This window comes from Hyperolius riggenbachi, chromosome 2, assembly GCF_040937935.1.
Source record: "Hyperolius riggenbachi isolate aHypRig1 chromosome 2, aHypRig1.pri, whole genome shotgun sequence".
Taxonomy (NCBI): domain Eukaryota; kingdom Metazoa; phylum Chordata; class Amphibia; order Anura; family Hyperoliidae; genus Hyperolius; species Hyperolius riggenbachi.
Genome location: NC_090647.1, coordinates 527,614,640 through 527,636,382, shown reverse-complemented (window position 1 = coordinate 527,636,382; position 21,743 = coordinate 527,614,640). Strand labels below are relative to the sequence as shown.

Sequence of the window (21,743 nt, the reverse complement as noted above, 5' to 3'; positions counted from 1 at the left end):
CAGTACACTTGCAAAGTGGTTTATCAGTGGTAATAGGGCAGAGCAGTACACTTGCAGAGCGGTGTGTCAGTGATAATAGGGCAGAGCGGTACACCTGCAGAGCGGTGTATCAGAGGTAATAGGGCAGAGCGGTACACCTGCAGAGTGGTGTATCAGTGGTAATAGGGCAGAGCAGTAGACTTGCGGAGCGGTGTATCAGTGGTAATAGGGCAGAGCAGTAGACTTGCAGAGCGATGTGTCAGTGATAATAGGGCAGAGCAGTACACTTGCAGAGTGGTGTATCAGTGGTAATAGGGCAGAGCAGTAGACTTGCGGAGTGGTATGTCGGTGATAATAGGGCAGAGCAGTACACCTGCAGAGCGGTGTATCAGAGGTAATAGGGCAGAGCGGTACACCTGCAGAGTGGTGTATCAGTGGTAATAGGGCAGAGCAGTAGACTTGCGGAGCGGTGTATCAGTGGTAATAGGGCAGAGCAGTACACTTGCAGAGTGGTGTATCAGTGGTAATAGGGCAGAGCAGTAGACTTGCGGAGTGGTGTGTCAGTGATAATAGGGCTTAGCAGTACACTTGCAGAGTGGTGTGTCAGTGGTAGAGCAGTACACTTGCAGAATGGTGTATTAGTGGTAATAGGACAGAGCAGTACACTTGCAGAGTGCAATGTCACAGTGGTAATGGGGCAGAGCAGTACACTTGCAGAGTGGTGCATCAGTGGTAATGGGGCAGAGCGGTACACATGCAGAGTGGTGTATCATTGGTAATAGGGCAGAGCAGTACACTTGCAGAGTGGTGTATCAGTGGTAATGGGGCAGAGCCAGTACACTTGCGGAGCAGTGTATCAGTGGTAATGGGGCAGAGCAGTACACTTGCAGAGTGGTGTATCAGTGGTAATGGGGCAGAGCGGTACACTTGCAGAGTGGTGTATCAGTGGTAATGGGGCAGAGCAGTACACTTGCAGAGTGGTGCATCAGTGGTAATAGGGCAGAGCGGTACACTTGCAGAGTGGTGTATCAGTGGTAATGGGGCAGAGCCAGTACACTTGCGGAGCAGTGTATCAGTGGTAATGGGGCAGAGCAGTACACTTGCAGAGTGGTGTATCAGTGGTAATAGGGCAGAGCAGTACACTTGCAGAGTGGGGTATCAGTGGTAATAGGGCAGAGCAGGACACTTGCAGAGTGGTGTATCAGTGGTAATAGGGCAGAGCGGTACACTTGCAGAGTGGTGTGTCAGTGGAAATAGGGCAGAGCGGTACACTTGCAGAATGGTGTATTAGTGGTAATAGGACAGAGCAGTACACTTGCAGAGTGCAATGTCACAGTGGTAATAGGGCAGAGCAGTAGACTTGCGGAGCAGTGTATCAGTGGTAATGGGGCAGAGCAGTACACTTGCAGAGTGGTGCATCAGTGGTAATGGGGCAGAGCGGTACCCTTGCAGAGTGGTGTATCAGTGGTCATAGGGCAGAGCGGTACACTTGCAGAGTGGTGTATCAGTAGTGATAGGGCAGAGCGGTACACTTGCAGAGTGGTGTATCAGTGGTAATAGGGCAGAGCAGTACACTTGCAGAGTGGTGTATCAGTGGTAATAGGGCAGAGCAGTACACTTGCAGAGTGATGTATCAGTGGTAATAAGGCAGAGCAGTACACTTGCAGAGTGGTGTATCAGTGGTAATAGGGCAGAGCAGTACACTTGCAGAACGGTGTGTAGTGGTAATAGGGCAGAGCAGTACACTTGCAGAGTGGTGTATTAGTGATAATAGGGCAGAGCAGTACACTTGCAGAGTGGTGTATCAGTGATAATAGGGCAGAGCGGTACACTTGCAGAGTGGGGTATCAGTGGTAATAGGGCAGAGCAGTACACTTGCAGAGTGGTGTATCAGTGATAATAGGGCAGATCAGTACACTTGCAGAGTGGTGCATCAGTGATAATAGGGCAGAGCAGTACACTTGCAGAGCGGTGTGTCGGTGATAATAGGGCAGAGCGGTACACCTGCAGAGTGGTGTATCAGTGGTAATAGGACAGAGCGGTACACTTGCAGAGCAGTGTATCAGTGGTAATAGGGCAGAGCAGTACACTTGCAGAGTGGTGTATCATTGGTAATAGTGCAGAGCAGTACACTTGCGGAGTGATGTATCAGTGGTAATAGGGCAGAGCAGTACACTTGCAGAGTGGTGTGTCAGTGGTCATAGGGCAGAGCGGTACACTTGCAGAGTGGTGTATCAGTGGTCATAGGGCAGAGCGGTACACTTGCAGAGTGGGTTATCAGTGGTAATAGGGCAGAGCAGTACACTTGCAGAGTGGGGTATCAGTGGTAATAGGGCAGAGCAGTACACTTGCAGAGTGGTGTATCAGTGGTCATAGGGCAGAGCGGTACACTTGCAGAGTGGGGTATCAGTGGTAATAGGGCAGAGCAGTACACTTGCAGAGTGGTGTATCAGTGGTCATAGGGCAGAGCGGTACACTTGCAGAGTGGAGTATCAGTGGTAATAGGGCAGAGCAGTACGCTTGCAGAGTGGTGTGTCAGTGGTAATAACGAATAGGGCAGAGCAGTGTATGGTTTGTCCTGTCAGTGGTAATGGGGCAGTGCAGTGTATGGTTTGTCCTGTGCTCTGTATGGAATGGAGTGTGACAGCATTCTTCACTCTCTGACATAGAAACCACATTTATTTCTGAGGCTGGGCTTTGGATGTGCGCAGATTGCTGGCAGCCACTGTACAAACATGTCTACTGATAAGCTTAGATGAAACTAGGAGGATTCTCATTAAGGTTGGAAGTAAACCAGAACTTTAGGACGGATAGAGGAGGGAAGATCAGAACCTCTGCCTGGAATGAATGGACATTGCTGAGGTTTCTTGGCTGTCACCAGGAAAGGAAGCCTAGGGGGCATTTATACCTGAGACCCAAATGGCAATTAAGGTAAAGCAATGTCTTTAGAAACTCATAGGAAAGTTAGTGCTTGTGCTTTTATTGCTGATAGTGTCTTCTCGGAGACAAGTATGCTTAAAGGACCACTACCTTAAAAAAGAGTGAAATTTTAGATTTTTACATTTACAGTTATCCTGTGTTGCGATCACTTAAAGTAGGTAGTAAAAAAAACTAACATCTGGCTGATTTTGAATTACTTCATCTCTTCATGGGGGAGTCTCAGTATTTCCTTTTTTTCACAAAAGCACTTCCTGTAAAGGATCTATAGAAAGATGCCAGTCTGTTTTTTATTTTATTTATTTTTTTCTTTTCATATTTGCGCTCTGTTTTGGTTGTACTGAGCAACAACAATTTAAGGGCTGATCCACGCTACAGAGCGCTTTTCGGTCCGTCAGCTCCTGTTGAGTTAAAATTGCAAAAATAATCGCAAAATCAGTGATTTTTGCCATCAGCTTACTGCAATTAAATGGGATTTTTTTTCTACTCCGTACTGACAGAATCTGAGTGCTCTGTGAGAAATAAGAAATAACTGAGAATCCCCTCAAAAAAAGTAATTTATAGTATATTTTATTCTGGGTGAAATATACATTTTGTATGTTTAATTTAATTTTTTTTTCTGCACACCTGAAGTGAGAGGGATATGGAAGCCGACATGTTTATTTCATTTTATCCACTACTTGATGACCCACCTGTTGGAGCCTCTTAACGGCTCCAGGACGGTTTAATGCGGCACTTGCTCCTGCCTTCGCTGTGCATGCGTGCGCGCCCACCTGCGGCTAGTAAAAGTCGGGACACCGAGATCCACGATTGGGAAAGGGGAACTCCTACCCAATCGCAATGCCTGGAATGAATGGACAAATCCATTCATGAAACAGGAAGTAGCATGAAGTAAAAAAACGTAAAAAAAACCCACTTCCTGTAAAACAGGATAGTGTTGGCACCAACATCTAGTGGCCAAAAAGTAAAATGATACCTTACATTTACACATACCATACCTTTACAATTAAAAATTAATACAATTAATCCCTTCCACTTCCAAAAGCATGCCCATGCCCCCAACACTTGTAAAAATAAATAATAAAATCAGTTTAAAAAAAAAATACATAAATAGTTGCCTTAGACTCTGCTTTTTTTAATATGTATTTTATGAGGGCTTATTCCTGTTATTTTACTACATAAGGGCTTGTAATTGAGGACCAGACACAAAAAAAATTGAAACATTTTACCCATACTTCCAAATAATATATTGTCGCCATACATTGATGGGGGCATAATTTAACACCACTTCAGGACCAAGCGAATCTTTACATATCAGCACTGCTCCCATTCATTTGCCAATAACTTTATTAATACTAATTACACCTAAATGATCTACATATTGCTTTTATCAGGACAAATTGGGCTTTTGTGTATGATAATTTTGTTTAGCAATTACCTTATTTTCAATGCATTTTCAATTGAAAAGAAGAGAAAAACACACTATTTCTCCATTTACAACCATTATGGCTTTACAATAAACCATGCTAACTATAAGTTAAGGAAAGGTGGGGGGAAAGGCTGCGCAACCCTAAACACATGCTGCAATTGAATGGTTAATCGCACAGGCATACACCGCCTCTGCCAGACTGAAAAATGCATGCCCTGCATCCAAGACAAGTGCTAACATTTATTAAACTAGGAGGAACTTTAGCTTCCAATATGGTTTGCATGCAAAGTATATTATACTAGACACTTGCGCCATGGTGAGGCAGACCTCTGGGCAAGTGACCTAACCTAAATTTAAAACCTTGGGAGCAGCTAAGCAAAAAAATGTGTAACTTACATTTGGTAGAACAGCGAGGAGAACGCCAGCGCATACCACTAAGGCTGCATCTGAAATGACCACCAGCTCAGTGTGTAGCACCTAAATAGATTTTCTGCACACTTTGCATTCAATTCAGATGCAAATCATATGCAAATCTGCTACTACTTATCATGCAAACAGGAAACTCAGAAGGAGGGGCTGGGAGCAGCTAACCTGACAGTTACATAGTTACAATTTATTAAACTAGGAGGAACTTTAGCTTCCAACATGGTTTGCATGCAAAGTATATTATATTCTCCTCGCTAACTATAAGTTAAACCCACATGTATTTGCTTATTCATCCTGGTTATAACAATGTTTAGATTGTGTTCCTAGCACAATGTATGGTGACAATATTGCATTTGGAAATAAAGGTGTCTTTTTTTTTGCTTTTTCATTGTACACTATTGATGATTATAAGACCTTTTTTTTTGCTAAAATAATAGTAATATACCCTTGTGGCATACATATTTAAAAAGCCAACTTCCAAAGTTAACAATATTTTGTTTCTTTCATATTCTGTCACTTTGTTTTCAGTTTACAAGTCTTTTATTTCGGTACAGAATTGTGAGAAAATTGCGGAAAAGCCGCCGCGCGCGCTCAGAGTAAGGCGGCTGATTCCGCGTCCAACGCGGCGGTTTGCATGCATCGGCCTACATCTGCCAGTATGGCTGAACGCGGAGAAACCGCCGCATGTCTTGATAGCTGTGCGGTGGGCTCCGCGTCCAGCGCGGCGGGTGGTACGCAAGACATGTCTGGTGTGGCTGGGACTGATAGTCCACACAGGTTCAGAAGGACGCGCACGCGTGTTGAGAGGCAGAACTTCTATGACAGCCAGAAGGGAGTCAGCTGACCAAGCCGGTCAGCTGACGATTGTACCAGTTCCCATTGGTCCAGCACTTAGGGGAGGCGCTGGAGAGCGCTGGGCTTATATATACTGGGTGCTGGTCATTCACTGGTTGTCTGCCGTTGCGAATCGATCACTATGTGGAAGCACTCAGACTTTATTGTCAGAATCTGTGTTATCATTCTGTTATACTTCAGACTAGTTCCAGGGTGTTGATGATCAAGGACCTCACACCCCAGATTAGGGACTTGTGTTATCATTCTGTTATACTTCAGACTAGTTCCAGGGTGTTGATGATCACGGAGCTCACACCCAAGCCACTAGGCATTGTTTATTATCTGTTATGACTTTCTGCTTTCCTGACCACTCTTCTGTTCACTGATTTGGTACTTCGCTATATCTGATACTCTGTTGCCAAACCCTGCTTGCCTTAGGATTACCAAATCAGCCTCCTGTCTTTGTACTTTGTATGTCAGAGTGTTGCCGACCTGGCTTGTCCGACATTGAGAGCTATCTCCCCAGTTAAGAGATAGTTCACAGACCAGTCAGTGACATCCTCCTATTGGTGTCATTCACGCTCTGGTCCTTCCCTCTCCCAGTCTGATTCCTCCCCGCGGGAGAGTCTCAGGCTGCTGAAAGGTACTACTCCAGCAGTATTCCTTACTGCCTTGTACCTGTCCTCCTGGTATTGTTCTCAAAGTATTACTGTTGCACCAAACACTCATATCTCTCAGGTGTCCAGAGGTTAGTAATATATCGGATTATCGGTGATACTGCAGATCATCAATAATCAGGTATATATCTGTATTTTTGGTGATACTGCAGATCACCAATAATCAGACCCTCTCTGTGTTACACCGATCGTTACAAGAATATGCAAAAATGTTATTGGCTTTGATTCAGTTTGTGACTAAAAAGAATACACAAGACATGGGCCTCAACCCTAAAACTTTCCTAACTCTATTCTACTACTACTACTACTACTACTACATTAAAATGTTACCACATATGTCTCTTATAATTTTGATAAAAATTTCCCAAATTTGATCATAATTTTGAAAATAACGTTTTTATGTTTGATTGAGTTTGTCTGTACCTATTTTTTATGTGATGTGTGTCCAAGCTTTAAGACACACCAAAATGTATTCTCAACTCGTCTCGGTTAAAAATGATACCAAATGGGCCTCATTCAGTATCAAACTGATGGTGCACTCTCCACAAATACACTGGACGTTTATAAACGTCCAGATGTCATTAAAGAGGAACTGTTGCACAAATCTTAAAATGTAAAACACATACAAATTAGTATGTTTTCTTCTGAGTAAAATGAGCCATAAATTCATCTCCTATGTTGCTGGCATTTACAGTAAGTAGTAGAAATCTGACATTAACGACAGGTTTTGGGCTAGTCCATCTCTCCATAGGGGATTCTCAGCATGGCCCTCATTCTTTATAAAGACACTCCCTAAAAAAGATTTATACAAAGATGTTGACCAGCTTCCCTGCTCACTGTACATTTTTTTTTTGTCAGATGGACAGAGCAACTGCCATTCACTAAGTGCATTTTGAAAATAATGAAATCCCTGTTAACCCCCTATGAGGAGAATCGGCTAGTCCAAAACCTTTCGGTTCTGTCAGATTTCTACTACCTACTGTAAGTGACAGCAACATAGGAGAAAAGTAATGTATGGCTCATTTTACTCTTGAAGAAACGTATTTCTTAATTGTACATCTTTACATATATTTTAAATTTTAAGATTTTCGCGACAGAGGTCCTTAAAGTGGTTAAATGGTGTAATAACTGGGACAAATGTTCAAATAAAGTATGTGGGTTTTAATTATGGTAGCAGGCTTTATTTTAAAACTGACTGAAATCTGAGAAATATTTTTCTTTTCCATTTTTTTCGTATTATACCTGTTAAAATGCATTTAGAATGAAATAATTCTTACCAAAATATATTGCCTAAAGAAAACCTAATTGGTGGTGAAAAAACTAGGTATAGATCATTTTGTTGGTAGTAATACAGTTATTGGCAAAAAAAAAAAAAAAAAAAAAAAAAAAAAAAACAGGGAGGATACAGGTGAAAATTGCTCTGGCCCTTTAGGGTAAAAATCCCTTGGGGTTGAAGTAGTTAAACAATACCAGTTGCCTGGATGTCCAGCTGATTCTCTGCCTTCAATACTTTTAGCCATGACCCTGAACAAGCATGCAGATGAGATTTCTGCTGGAATTGGCTGTATGCCTTTTTCTGGTGTGTGATACAGATATTACTGCAGCCAGAGAGCCGCAGGTTGGCCAGGCTACCGGTCTTGTTTAGAAGAAAATAAACATGGCAGCCACCATATTTTTTTTCACATCAGGTGTCCTTTAATCTCATCCTGTAAATGCCTTCCCTTCATTGGGCCTTGGGAAAAAATGATTGTGGGGCCCTGTTATATATGCATAATGTACTAACTGACAATAAATGTGTGCCCTTTCTAGTCCCATATTTGTTTAGGACCTAAGGAGGTTGGGGCCCATGGCAGTTGCTCAGTGTTACCCTATGGAAGCCCCATCCCCGCGTCCCTTATTTGTAAGACGTTTGGTGCTCTCTGCATTGGTCAGGGGTCTTTCTCGTCAGGCAGCCCCCCCCCCCCCCCCGCAGATTTCAGGTAGAAACCATTTTAGCAGGTGTGTGTTTTTGTCACACAAAAAGGATGTACCACAAGTGACTAAGAAGTTGCCTAGCGCCTTGTTTTTGTCTTTTCCTGCCATGTTGGTGAGTCTCTGGGCGGCTTAGTTTTATGCAAACGTTTATAGTTAATTTGCAGAACTGAAACCTTTCAGTGATATAAATAGAAAGTGATTACTGTGAGGCCGCTGACGTGGCCTGTGCTAGTTCCTGAGGAAAGTGACCACCCGTTGTGCATCTTATTGATCAGTGACCACAACACGCTTGGTGAATGCAGTACGGAGCTGGTTCAAGGAACCTTTAGGCTAGATTCACAGTGGGACGTTGCGTTTTGATGCCACAATAAAGTCGCACCGCAAGCTTACAACGCAACGCGCCCAAAAAGTGGCAACGCAGCGTTACCGTCGCATACAGCAGATACAGTAAAAAATACAGGCAATGAAAAGTATGCTTCCAAGTCATTACTGAGCATGTGCAAACAGTCCAACACAGCTAATAACGTGTATAACGCACTGCATGCAGTACTTTTACTTAACGTGCAGCGTTAGACAGCAACGCAACGTGTGCACTGTGAACGGGGCATTGATTTTTCATTGCAGTGAGTTATTCTGCGTTAAATGCTGTTTTAACGCGCGACTTTAACGTCCCACTGTGAACTTAGCCTTAGAGTTTAGTACATGCTGTACTATTATTTAAAGCAAATTGGTTTTAAATACATTTTTTTCGTCTGTTGGTCAAGTAATGAATAGGTATAAGTCGCCAGTTTGGAATCTGGATTTCTAACGAAACAAAAAGTTTAAAGGACAACTGTCGCGAAAATCTTAACATTTAAAATATATGTAAATATATACAGAAAATAAGTATGTTTCTTCCAGAGTAAAATGAGCCATAAATTACTTTTCTCCTATGTTGCTGTCACTTACAGTAGGTAGTAGAAATCTGACATTACCGACAGGTTTTGGGCTAGTCCATCTTTCCATAGAGGATTCTCAGCATGGCCTTTATTCTTTATAAAGCCACTTCCTGAAAAAGATTTATATAAAGATGCCGCCGAGCCTCCCTGCTCACCATACACTTATTTTGACAGTTGGACAGAGCAATTGTCACTCACTAAGTGCTTTTGAAAATAAAGAAAACCCTGACTACCCCCATGAGGAGTTGGGCTAATCGAAAACCTGTCGGTTCCTTCAGATTTGTACTACTGTAAGTGACAGCAACACTGGAGAAAATTAATTTATGGTTCAGTTAACTCTGGAAGAAATGTACTTCTAATCTGTAGAGGTTTACATGTATTTTAATTCTTAAGATATTCGCGACAGAGGTCCTTTAAACTTGTCTCCACGGCAAGAGGGGTTATCTTATTCTTGTCTCCGCCTATAGCTGATGCATTCCATTGCATTCCATCTCTCCAACACTTCCTCCTTCAATTCCAGGAGGAGGAATTATTGGAGTGATATGGAATGTGCTGTGGAGTGCCCCCCCCCCCCCCTCTCCCGTGTCTGCAAGTTTTTAGACTCCGTCTTATTTGGAGGCTGCCCCATAGGCTATAGAGGTGCCCGCACTCCACTCAGTTCACGAATAAGGTATCTGTGGGCAGGGACCTGCGAAATGCGTTGTCACAATTTTTGATTGTGCTTCAATAATAAAATCTTTCTTTATTGGTGTCAAGCCTTTGAGAGAAGTAAGACACCTCTTTACTTTTGTAGTATAGTACATATGACACTTAATATTGGGCGTCTCCTAAACCGTGTGTGTGTGTGTATAGTACACTTTCAAAGGAGGTGATACTACTACTTGTAGTTCACTTACAGTTAAGACCTAGTTCACACTTCGAGAGCTTTTTAGGCCCGGAACCCACTACAATCACTATAATCGCAATCACTAGCGTTTTGTAAGCAATTTCATTAGCTGTTTCTGGTGATTTTGGTAGTGATTGTAAAAATTGTAAGCGTTTTGCCAGCGATTGTGTAATGATTAGTGTGTTTTAATTCTGATTGGTCCTTTCAATTTTAATTTTTTTACAGTGTGCAGTAATTTAAAAACGCTAGTAAAATCACTCTGTGTAGATGTTGACGAGCGATTACGCCAGCGTTTATAGACTTTACATTGCAGAAACGCTTAAAGGCTAAAAATGCTGCATGTCCTGCATTTGCGATTTTAGTAATAGCAATCGCTCCAGTGGAATTTGGCCCATCCATTAACATTAGCTGAACGTTTAGGGAAATCGCTAGCATTTTGAAAACCTCCCTAAACGCTCAGAAAATACTCCAGTGGGTTCCAGCCCTCAAGCACTAGTGATGTGAAAAGCTCTATGGGGGATTTTAATATAATCGCATTGCTCCGGTGAGAACACACACAGCATTACATTAGCAAGAGCTGTTAAAATCACAAGCGCTTACAAACAGCTCTTGCAGTGTGACCCAGCTGAGCGGGGATGGTTATTTCCCTGCGGGGGCACGGTGGTTGCAGGATCTGCAGCCCATCCTTGTGAGTCTATTATACCAACATTTCTGTCCTTCTACATATGACCTAAAGGTACTGAACCATCGGGTTCCTGGTTTCCCAGGTGAAGGTTTCCCTTTATTAAGTGACCGATATTCTAGTTATGCAGATCTGACGTGTCTGACTAAAGTCTGACTACATGTACTGCATGCTTGTTTCAGGTGCGATTCAGACAATACTGCAGCCAAAGAGATCAGTAGGACTGCCAGGCAACTGGTATTGTGTAAAAGGAAGCAAAAAATGGCAGCCTCCAGATCTCTCTGACTTCAGTTTTCCTTTAACCAAAAACAGTGATTGATTCACCTGACCTGAGTTATTTTAAGGTGGACCTGAACTCAGAACTTCTTCTCCTCTAGGCAACTTCTTCTTCTAGGCAACAGCATAATAACCTTCAAAGAAAAACATTTCTTCGTTACACCTGATACCAATTCTGCATTAAATCTGCAGTGAGTCTTACTGCTTTCACGGAAGCAGATAAAGGGTTAACATCCTGTGTTTACAAAGTAGCTTCTCTGCTGAGGCAGCCAGCTGACACAGCTGAGATATCAAATTACACTTGTGAATAGACACAAGAGGCAGAACTAGACAGGGTAAACTCTCTAAATACATACAGGGTGCACTTCTCTATGTTCTCCTTCTGTTCTGTATAAGAGTTCAGGTCCACTTTAAAATTAATGTGGATGCATGATGTGTAATTCCTCACAGCTCTGTACAATCAAACTTTCAAGAGCGCCAGCCAACAGTTTTTCCTGTTTGAGTAGAATGTACCATTTGCAGCAGGTGACAAGTTGTGGTGTGGAGGCAGCCGCCTGCTATATATGGTGACACCGGACTGCCCTGCTTTGTTTTCCCTCCCCTCCCTCCCTCCATCTATAGTGAAAGCGATACCTGTGTGTTCCCTCTTCCTCTCCAGAGCAGAGGGGTGGAGAGATAGGCATAGCTTGTACCGTATCTGCTGCACTCGGAGGAAGTCTGCAGGACGCCTGGCTTGTCCGTCCAGCACACACACTACACCTGGGACAATAGTGCTGTGGTGGTAACACGTCTATGGAGGGATCCTGCAGAGTTCCCCAGTCCCGGCACTGGCTGCACTGACACAATGACCGCACAGAGGAAGGTAAGAGCACAACTCCACGTCTGGGCTGCCACATCTGGCTTCAGTGCTGGCTGCTGCTGTAATTCTAGCTGCTCCTTTGTGTGCTGTTAGCAGTGGCCTGCCAGAGGGCAGCGACTCTATGCTGGCACTCTGCAGGTCTCACTGGCTGCAGACATCCGACTTCCACAGCGTAGTAAAATAAAGAGATCAAGTATTATAGTGCAGCTTTCTCTTTGTGTCAGTGTGCAGATTGCGCTCTGGCTGGAAGGGGGGTTCTTCACGTAATAAGTTGAGTTTTGGCTCGCAGGTTCTGAGCAATACCCCTTGGGGGGCATGGGCTCTTCTGCCTAATAGAATATAAGGGCCCTTTTTCACTGGCTGCAATCCGCTTCAAAAAGTACATCTCAGGCATTTTGCCGATCGCTACAGAATCACAGTGCTCATTATTCACTAGTGTGCTTCACTTTTCCACCACATGCAATTGCAGGCTCGTGCAAGTTTTCCGCGATCTGGCTCCATTCCTGATGGATAAATGGCGCAATCGCGGCTAGTGAAAATTCCTGCTTGGCGATCGCGGGCAGAAGCACAAGCAGCAGTGAAAAATAAGGGGAAGGTTATGGGGGCCGCGTTCGTAATCTCCACAAAACAAGGCAAAATTTACGAATGGATAATGCAAAATCAATTCCATTTCAAAATTGTTATTGTTATAATTGCAACGTTTTACGCAGGGCTGTGAAGTCGGAGTCTGAGTCGTGGAGTCGGGCAATTTTGGGTGCCTGGAGTCGGAGTCGGGAAAAAATGCACCGACTCCGACTCCTAATGAATTTGTAACTGTAATTAAAATAGAAAATATGATAAAATGTTCTATTTCTCAGATAATAGTCATTAAAAATAATGTATATATACAGTAATAGCTGTGCTTAGTCCACAAAAATGAAATAAACCAATCAAAATTAGTTACTTGTGCTGCTTCAATAAAGCAGTCCCCGTATTTTTAAGGTCAGATATACAGATCTGATTGTGACTGTATATATGATGTGTACACAGGAATCATATATATATATATATATATATATATATATATATATATATATATATATATATATATATATATATATATATATATATATATATATATATATATATATATATATATATATATATATATATATATATATATATATATATATATATATATATATATATATATATATATATATGTTACGGCCAGAACCCGAAGTTTGGCCACTTCTAGTTCTGGCCGGCCACTTCGGGTTCTGGCCGGCCAATTCGCGAAGTGCCCGCTGCGCTGCGGCCAATGTTAGAAACGGATCGTTTACTCTGATATGAATGTATCTTCTGGCCGCAGCGCAGCGGCCAAACGTATTAATTTGTTGCAATTTTAAGCCGGCGGCAATGTAACGATTCAAGCCGCCGGCTTTTTCATCTGCCTCATCTCTCTCCCTCTCTTTCTTATGGGCAGCCGGGCGGGGACACGCGTGTCCCTCCGGAGTCGTTCGTCGCGGCAGGGAAGCCTGCCGTTCTTGCAGAGCGGGTGCTGGCAGAAGCAATGTCTGCAGCCTCCCCGCTCTGCTGCCCCTGCTGCGACGAACGACTCCCGGGGGGGACTCGCGTGTCCCCCCCCCCCCCCCCCCCCCCCCCCGCCGGCTGGCCATAAGAAAGAGAGGGAGAGAGATGAGGCAGATGAAAAAGCCGGCGGCTTGAATCGTTACATTGCCGCCGGCTTAAAATTGCAACAAATTAATACGTTTGGCCGCTGCGCTGCGGCCAGAAGATTCATTCATATCAGAGTAAACGATCCGTTTCTAACATTGGCCGCAGCGCAGCGGGCACTTCGCGAATTGGCCGGCCAGAACCCGAAGTGGCCGGCCAGAACTAGAAGTGGCCAAACTTCGGGTTCTGGCCGTAACATATATACTAAATAACATCTATGCTGTAAGAATAAAGCCTGATGTGTAGCTGTGTCACTAATAGAGATGGTCAATGAGATGGAAATAATTCTGCATTGATTTCATCTGTCTCAGGTTTACTTTGTTACACAGTAGTACTATACTCTACATATGCACTCCCCACAGAGCTGCAGGGAATCCACTGAGAATGCTGTGCACATTGAACACAGAGGTGTTGTCTGTTTACAATCTCCTCATTCCCCTGCAGAGTACCTGCACATCACTCTAACGTGATACCCACACTTACATTGCCTAGGGCCTGATAGATGTTCTTTGTTCCGGTTTGTACCTTTTACAAGTACTCTTACCAAGGACTAGTTTTAGTCTAAAGGGAATAAATATAGTAGTCTACATATCCTTCTCACTTCAGTTGTCTTGTAAAATTCCTAAGCGTTGGCAGTTAAGAGACGAATTTCATGTTACATACTTTTAATCAACAAAATTGTAATATGCAAATTAGAGGAGTCGGAGTCTGAGTCGGTGGAATCCTAAACTGAGGAGTCGGAGTCGGTGGATTTTTGGACCAACTCCACAGCCCTGGTTTTACTTTTACGTTACATTTCACGTAAGCGAAATTGGCACATTGCGATCATCACTAGGACAGGAGGCGCAAAAGTGGACATGGGGCCGGAGTGGTACAAAGCTCCTAGCTGTGGGAGTGCGCGCCGCCTGGCCAGGCATGTGAAATGAAGCCCAACTCGGCCAGGCTTTCGCCCCGCATTGCAGAGACAGGAGCCACCTGTGGAGACTGCGAGCGACTGAGCAGCCTCGAAAGGGGGCTTGAGGAAGCCCCATGTCTTTCATCTCTGGTTCACTGAGGATCTGTATTAACAAAAAATGCATCTGGGGGGTACTCACTTGGGTGGGGGAAGCCTCTGGATCCTACCGAGGCTTCCTCCTCCGTCCCACTGTCGTCTCTCTGCAGGTCCAGGAACGGAGGACATGTAAATATTTACCATCCACCGCTCCAGGGCAGTAAGTGGCTCTCAGCTCGGAAATAGGCGGAAATAGTCAATCCCAGTCGGGTCCGCTCTACTGTGTAGGCGCAAGTCTGCTGCGCCTGCACAGTAGAGCTGACCCGACTGAGATCGGCTATTTCCTAGCGAGAGCCGCAACAGCGCCCCCGCTGGAACTGTGAAAGGTAAATATAGCACAGCCTGACAAATTGTTGGCTGTGCATTCAGTGGGCTGCAGCGAGCCCGCCGTGGGACAGAGGACGACTGGGAGAGCCTCGATGGGATCCAGAGGCTTCCCCCTACTGAGGTGAGTACTCCCCAGGGGGATTTTTTTTATTACAGAGTCTCTTTAAGGTGTATAGACACTTCTACGTTTTTGTTTTGTTTTTTTCTATATAAAAAATGTCCCCAAAACTAAGCAGAACGGAAGCAGTGAGTGGCATAGCGTTTAACACCCTCACCATGCAGCACTGGGGCCCACGGATCAAATCTAAGCCAGGACTATGTCCGCCCAGGGCCCTCCCATACAGCATGCGCGTCTATCCAATGTTCACAGCGCATGCGTTTTGCCAAACGCAAGGGCACCAGGATTAATCTAGAAATCCCCCTGTGCAGAATGATGCGACCCATTCTTAACCCAAATGCATTTGTGCTAAAGTGAATGGGAGTGCAGGCAAATGCGGTGCTATGCGAATTGTCTTGCGACCCCCCATTTTAAAAAAAAAAAACTTCCCACTTTTATTTCACCTTTGTGATTGTGAGTCGTGCCGGCCCTGCGATTGTGAGTCGTGCCGGCCCTGCGATTGTGAGTCGTGCCGGGCCTGCGATTGTGAGTCGTGCCGGGCCCTGCGATTGTGAGTCGTACCGGGCCCTGCGATTGTGAGTCGTGCCGGGCCCTGCGATTGTGAGTCGTGCCGGGCCCTGCGATTGTGAGTCGTGCCGGGCCCTGCGATTGTGAGTCGTGCCGGGCCCTGCGATTGTGAGTCGTGCCGGGCCCTGCGATTGTGAGTCGTGCCGGGCCCTGCGATTGTGAGTCGTGCCGGGCCCTGCGATTGTGAGTTGTGCCGGGCCCTGCGATTGTGAGTTGTGCCGGGCCCTGCGATTGTGAGTCGTGCCGGGCCCTGCGATTGTGAGTCGTGCCGGCCCTGCGATTGCCCTGCGATTGTGAGTCGTGCCGGCGCTGCGATCGTGAGTCGTGCCGACCCTGCGATTTCAGTGTGGAGGGGCCCTTCCTGTCAGGTTTGGAAGTTTTTACCTGGATGCAGATTGAAATGGTAAGTTAATTTTTAATCACATAACCTGCTGAAACGGCTTGTGAAACTCCGATCTAAGATTGCAGAATTTTTTATTACATTCATGGAATTATGTTTCCGTGTGTTTGAGTTTTTCTGCTAATGCTGAATTCCGAACACACCTGTTTATAATGCGCTTATTATATGGGGCATGTCTCGTTGTAAGGGCTGCTCCACACAGCCTTCTGCTGTACTTCTGTCATGTGTCTTATTTGAACTTCGTTTTTTTTTTTTTCCTGGCTTCCTCCCTGTGTATCTTCCTCCCCCTATAGACTTTACCAGCGTTTGGGAGCCTTTTGAAAATGTAAGTGGCGTTTGCTGGCATTCAAACGTAACGCCAGCAACTGACCTCGAGGCACTGCATGTGTCGTCCGAGACGTGATGAAGGGATTGACTGCAAAGCTTTCATGAAAGCCAGCAAATGCAGACTCCGATTTATTTACTGAGACCCCCTAATCCACAACACTCGCATTTAAAGGGGCACTATGACGAAAAATGTTAAAATTTAAAATATGTGCAAACATATATAAATAAGGAGTACTTTTCTCCTGTTGCTGTCACTTACAGTAGGTAGTAGAAATCTGACATTACCGACAGGTTTTGGACTAGTCCATCTCCTCATGGGGGGTTCTCAGGGTTTTCTTTATTTTCAAAAGCAGTAGGCAGTTGCTCTGTCCTGCTGCCAAAAGAGTATACGGTGAGCAGGGAGGCTGGTCGGCAACTTTATATAAATCTTTTTCAGTGAGTGTCTTTATAAAGTATAAAGGCCATGCTGAGAATCCCCTATGGAGGGATGGACTAGCCCAAAACCGGTAATGTCATATTTCTACTACCTACTGTAAGTGACAGCAACATAGGAGAAAAGTAATGTATGGCTCATTCATGGGGGGTTCTCAGGGATTTATTTATTTTGAAAAGCACTTAGGCCTAGTGCACACCAGAGCGTTTCGGCTGCGGTTTGCGATCTGCTTGCGGGTGCGGATCCGCTTGGGTAATGTATTTCAATGGGCTGGTGCACACCAGAGCGGGAGGCATTTTGCAGAAACTCCCGGGCTGCTGCAGATTTTGGATTGCGGATGCGTTTCTGCCTCAATGTTAAGTATAGGCAAAACGCAAACCGCTCTGAAAAACGGCACTTCAGAGCGGTTTGCCAGGCGTTTTTTGTTACAGTAGCTGTTCAGTAACAGCTTTACTGTAACAATATGTTAAATCTACGACACCAAAACCGCTACACAAAACCGCAAAATGCTAGCTGAAACGCTGCAGAAAAATAAGAAAAAGCGTTTAAAATCTGCTAGCGTTTTGCGGATCTGCTAGCGGTTTTTGGTGTGCACCAGGCCTTACAGAAACGCCTCCGCAATCCAAAATCTGCAGCAGCCCGGGAGTATGCGTTTCTGCAAAACGCCTCCCGCTCTGGTGTGCACCAGCCCATTGAAATACATTACCCTAGCAGATCCGCACCCGCAAGCGGATCGCAAACTGCAGCCGAACCGCTCTGGTGTGCACTAGGCCAAAGTGACAGCAACATAGGAGAAAAGTAATTTATGCCTCATTTTACTCTGGGAGAAACATACTTCTTATTTGTCTGTTTGCACATATTTTAAGTTCAAAAATGTTTTCGCCATAGTGCCCCTTTAACCTCCTTGCCGGTTATCCCGAGTTCAGCTCGGGGTAACCTGCGCAGGAGGATTTCTCAGGCGCCGCTGGGCCGATTTGCATAATTTTTTTTTTCCCTACACGCAGCTAGCACTTTGCTAGCTGCGTGTAGTACGCGATCGCCGCCGCTCGCCGCCGATTCGCCGCTACCCGCCGAGCCGCCCCCCCCCGCCCCAGACCCCTGCGCAGCCTGGCCAATCAGTGCCAGGCAGCGCTAAGGGGCGGATCGGGGTTCCCTCTGACGTCACGACGTCTATGACGTCGGTGACGTCGTCCCGCCCGGTCGCCATGGCGACCGGGGAAGCCCTGCAGGAAATCCCGTTCTCAACGGGATTCCCTGCATACTCCTGATCGCCGAAGGCGATCGGAGTGGGTGGGGGGATGCCGCCGCTTAGCGGCTATCATGTAGCGAGCCCTGGGCTCGCTACATGATTTAGAAAAAAAAATTAAAAAAAAGTGCGGCGCTGCCTCCTTGCCGGATTTTTTAGACCGGCAAGGAGGTTAATTACCTACCTGATTGGCTGTAAGGTGATCCACCGTCCCCTGCAGGCAATGCAGTCATGGCCATGTTTCTGAAGCTTGTCAGAATTTGTTGTCTGCATTGCTGTGGCCATGGCAGCTATCAAGTAGACCACAGCTGCTGAGCTGGGCCGTGGCATCAACCCATGGGGCTCCGCCTCAATATCAGCCACGCAGCTGTCCCTGATAATCTATTTAAGAAAAGGTAAAGATCTCTTATGGGAAAGGGGGTATCCGCTACTGATTGGGAATAGTCAGTTCCACTTTAGGCCTGGAACCCATTACAAAGCGCTATCGCTAATCTTAATCGATAGCGTTTTTAATGAGCGTTTAGTAAGCGATTTCATCAGCGTTTTCTGGCTATTTTGGTAGCAATTTTAATAAGTGTAAGCATTTTGCCAGTGATTGTGTAGCGATTAGTGTTTTTAATTCTGATTGGTCCTTTCAATTGATTTACATTTACATTGTAGTAATTTTAAAAACGCTAGCAAAATCGCTCTGTGTAGGTTTTGATGAGCGATTACGCCAGCTCTTTTATACTTTACATTGCAGAAATGCTAACGCTAAACCCTAAAAATGCTGCATGTCCTGCATTTGCAATTTTGGTAATCGCAATCGCTCCAGTGGAATTTGGCCCATCCATTAACATTAGCTGAGCGTTTTAGGGACATCGCTAGCGGTTTAATTCGCTCCCTAAATGCTAAAAAAAAATCGCTCTAGTGGGTTCCAGCCCTGAATTAAGACCTCTGCCATATACCAGTTGCTGGGAGTAAATGCCTTCTATGCACTGAATGGGGAAGTTTGCAACCCCTCTTGTGTTAGCGCTTGACACATGCTCGTGTTACCTGCACAGAAAATTGGCACGCCATGTCCGACTGCTGCAGCACTCGTATTTGACCTGATAGGGAGCCGCCCCTCCATCTCCTGTGCCAAGTGCTAGCAAGTGCCTGGACGGTACACGGCAGCAGCTGACAGGTAATGAATTCACCCCCGTCAGCCTCCCGTGTGACACAGGCCTAAGATTGCTGCTTGCACTGCGCCATGCATACAGAGCCAGCCACAAACCTGTATGAGAAATTATCATGGGGAAAATACAGCCCAGGAAGGCACAAAAGTGTAAAGTGACTGAGGTGAATTTTGCAGCCGCTGCCCTGCGTTCCCCCGATAGCTCCTGGCAGGGTAGGTAACCATTCTCCAGGGATTGTCAGGCCTGGTTACTCTCCCTCGGCTCTCCTGGCATCGCAGGTAGCTTGCAGCCTGCCCTGCATTCCCCCAATAGCTCCTGACAGGGCAGGTAACCATTCTCCAGGGATTGTCAGGCCTGGTTACTCTCCCTCTGCTCTCCTGGCATCGCAGGTAGCTTGCAGCCTGCCCTGCGTTCCCCCGATAGCTCCTGGCAGGGTAGGTAACCATTCTCCAGGGATTGTCAGGCCTGGTTACTCTCCCTCGGCTCTCCTGGCATCGCAGGTAGCTTTCAGCAAGCCCTGCATTCCCCCAATAGCTCCTGGCAGGGTAGGTAACCTTTCTCCAGGGATTGTCAGGCCTGGTTACTGTCCATCTGCTCTCCTGGCATCGCAGGTTGCTTGCAGCCTACCCTGCGTTCCCCCGATAGCTCCTGGCAGGGCAGGTAACCATTCTCCAGGGATTGTCAGGCCTGGTTACTCTCCATCTGCTCTTCTGGCATCACACGTTGCTTGGCTACTGTTTAACCTGCAGCATACAGGCTGTCCAAACAGGACGTCCTGCACAGATGCAGCACACAGTGTGGAGAGCAGAGTCCAGGCACAGCTGCTGGTACTAATGTACAGTGCCACACCATTCAGGCATATAGCAGTGGGTGCATGCCCAGTGGAGTCTGGCAGTAACCCAAGTATCCAGGAAGTGGAAGTAGGTCAGCACAGCACACCATTAAAAGGATCAAGTCTGATTTAAAAAAGGCACTTTTACTTAATTGGGGCTTCTATGACCCCCTGCAGTCACCTTGTGCCTGCGCCGGTACTCAACGATCCTCTGGTCCCCCCCCCCCCCCCCCTCCTGAACGTTGCTGTTGGCAACTGTGCCTGCCGCTGGCTACTGCCTCCTTGTTTGCGCTCCCGTTGCCAGGAGCTTCCTGCACAGGCGCAGTAGAGATCGTACTGCGCCTGCACATGAGAAAATCTACTCGACCTGCGCAGGACGCTCCTGTCGATGGTAGCGCGAATGAGGACGTGCTCAGCCAGGGCCGTGCAGGGGCAGTGGCCGGCTACAGGCTCAGTCGCCAAAAGCGAAACTGAGCCGTGGCGGGGACCAGAGAATTGTTGAGTACCTTTGCGGGCACAGGGCGACTTCAGGGGGCCAGAATAAGCCCTAGGTAAGTAAAGCTGCCTGTTCATAGCACGCAGCCCCGCTCCAGCCTGCATAGTCTTCCGGCAGGCAGAGCAAGGCTACGGGAAGATGGCGTCCGAAGCCCTGTACTGGAGACTATTTGTGTCTCCAGTACAGGGCTTCGAGCACCATCTTCCCGTAGCCCTGCTCTCTGCCTGTCAGTGCGGGAGACTGCTGGAGGATCGTCCGGGGAGGTGCGTGCCAGAGGCTGGCCGGTAGAGGAGACTTCTGTCAGGTGAGTAAACTCCTCCTTTTTTTTTTTTTTTTTTTGCAGGTGAAATGTTGCCCACTGCATTATTTTCTGGTGAAATGTTGCCCACTGCGTTTATTTTCTGCTGAGATGTTGCCCACTGCATTATTTTCTGGTGAAATGTTGCCCACTGCGTTTATTTTCTGCTGAGATGTTGCCCACTGCATTATTTTCTGGTGAAATGTTGCCCACTGCATTATTTTCTGGTGAAATGTTGCCCACTGCGTTTATTTTCTGCTAAAATGTTGCCCACATTGCGTTATTTTGTGCTGAAATGCTGCCCACATTGCGTTTATTTTCTAGTGTCTGGGGTAACTGTTGCTGCATTTTTTATTTAATGGTCATAGTTGGCTATGTTAGCTGCTTTGGGGTTTCGGCGGGTATACTATTAAATAGCATCACACAGTTTCTGCACACCCATGATGCAAATCCTCGTTTCACCACATCATGGCGGAAACACTGCTTTCTTATGCCTCGCTGTTACATCATTGTTAGCTCCGCCCAATACAATATCATGGCCATGCCCATTTTTTTCGGCCGCAAACACTCCCCTCCCCTGTCCAAGGTTGAACCCAGAAAAATCTGGTCACTGTAGGTTTGAGGGCCTGGTATTTGTCATCTCTTATGTTCTGAGGAGGGGGGTCATTTTGTTGAAATTGGCGTGTTGGTACTTTACGAGAGACGAGAGACTTTTGAGTTGAAGTTTGGGCACTCGGTCTCGAAAAGGTTTGCCACCACTGCCGTAGGGAAGCATGGACATTACCATGCACATTCAGTTGTAACTGACAGCTGCTGATATATAACTGACAGCAACTGGTGTATTTCAGTTCTGACAAAATATTGACAGAACTGAAAGG

The 21,743-nt window shown here is 45.9% G+C and overlaps 1 protein-coding gene across 7 annotated transcripts in view; it reads left to right on the top strand.

Moving 5' to 3' along the window:
- TIAM1 (TIAM Rac1 associated GEF 1) overlaps window positions 1-21,743 on the top strand; it is a 497,838-nt gene that overhangs the window by 121,426 nt on the left and 354,669 nt on the right. Inside the window, exon 1 of one of the 7 annotated variants that reach the window (XM_068270617.1) lies at window positions 11,733-11,900. The exons of the other annotated variants lie outside the window; for them this stretch is intronic. The gene's annotated coding sequence lies outside the window, so the exon portion shown is untranslated. Of the gene's footprint in view, window positions 1-11,732; window positions 11,901-21,743 lie in introns of those variants that run through there. 7 annotated transcript variants of the gene reach the window in all.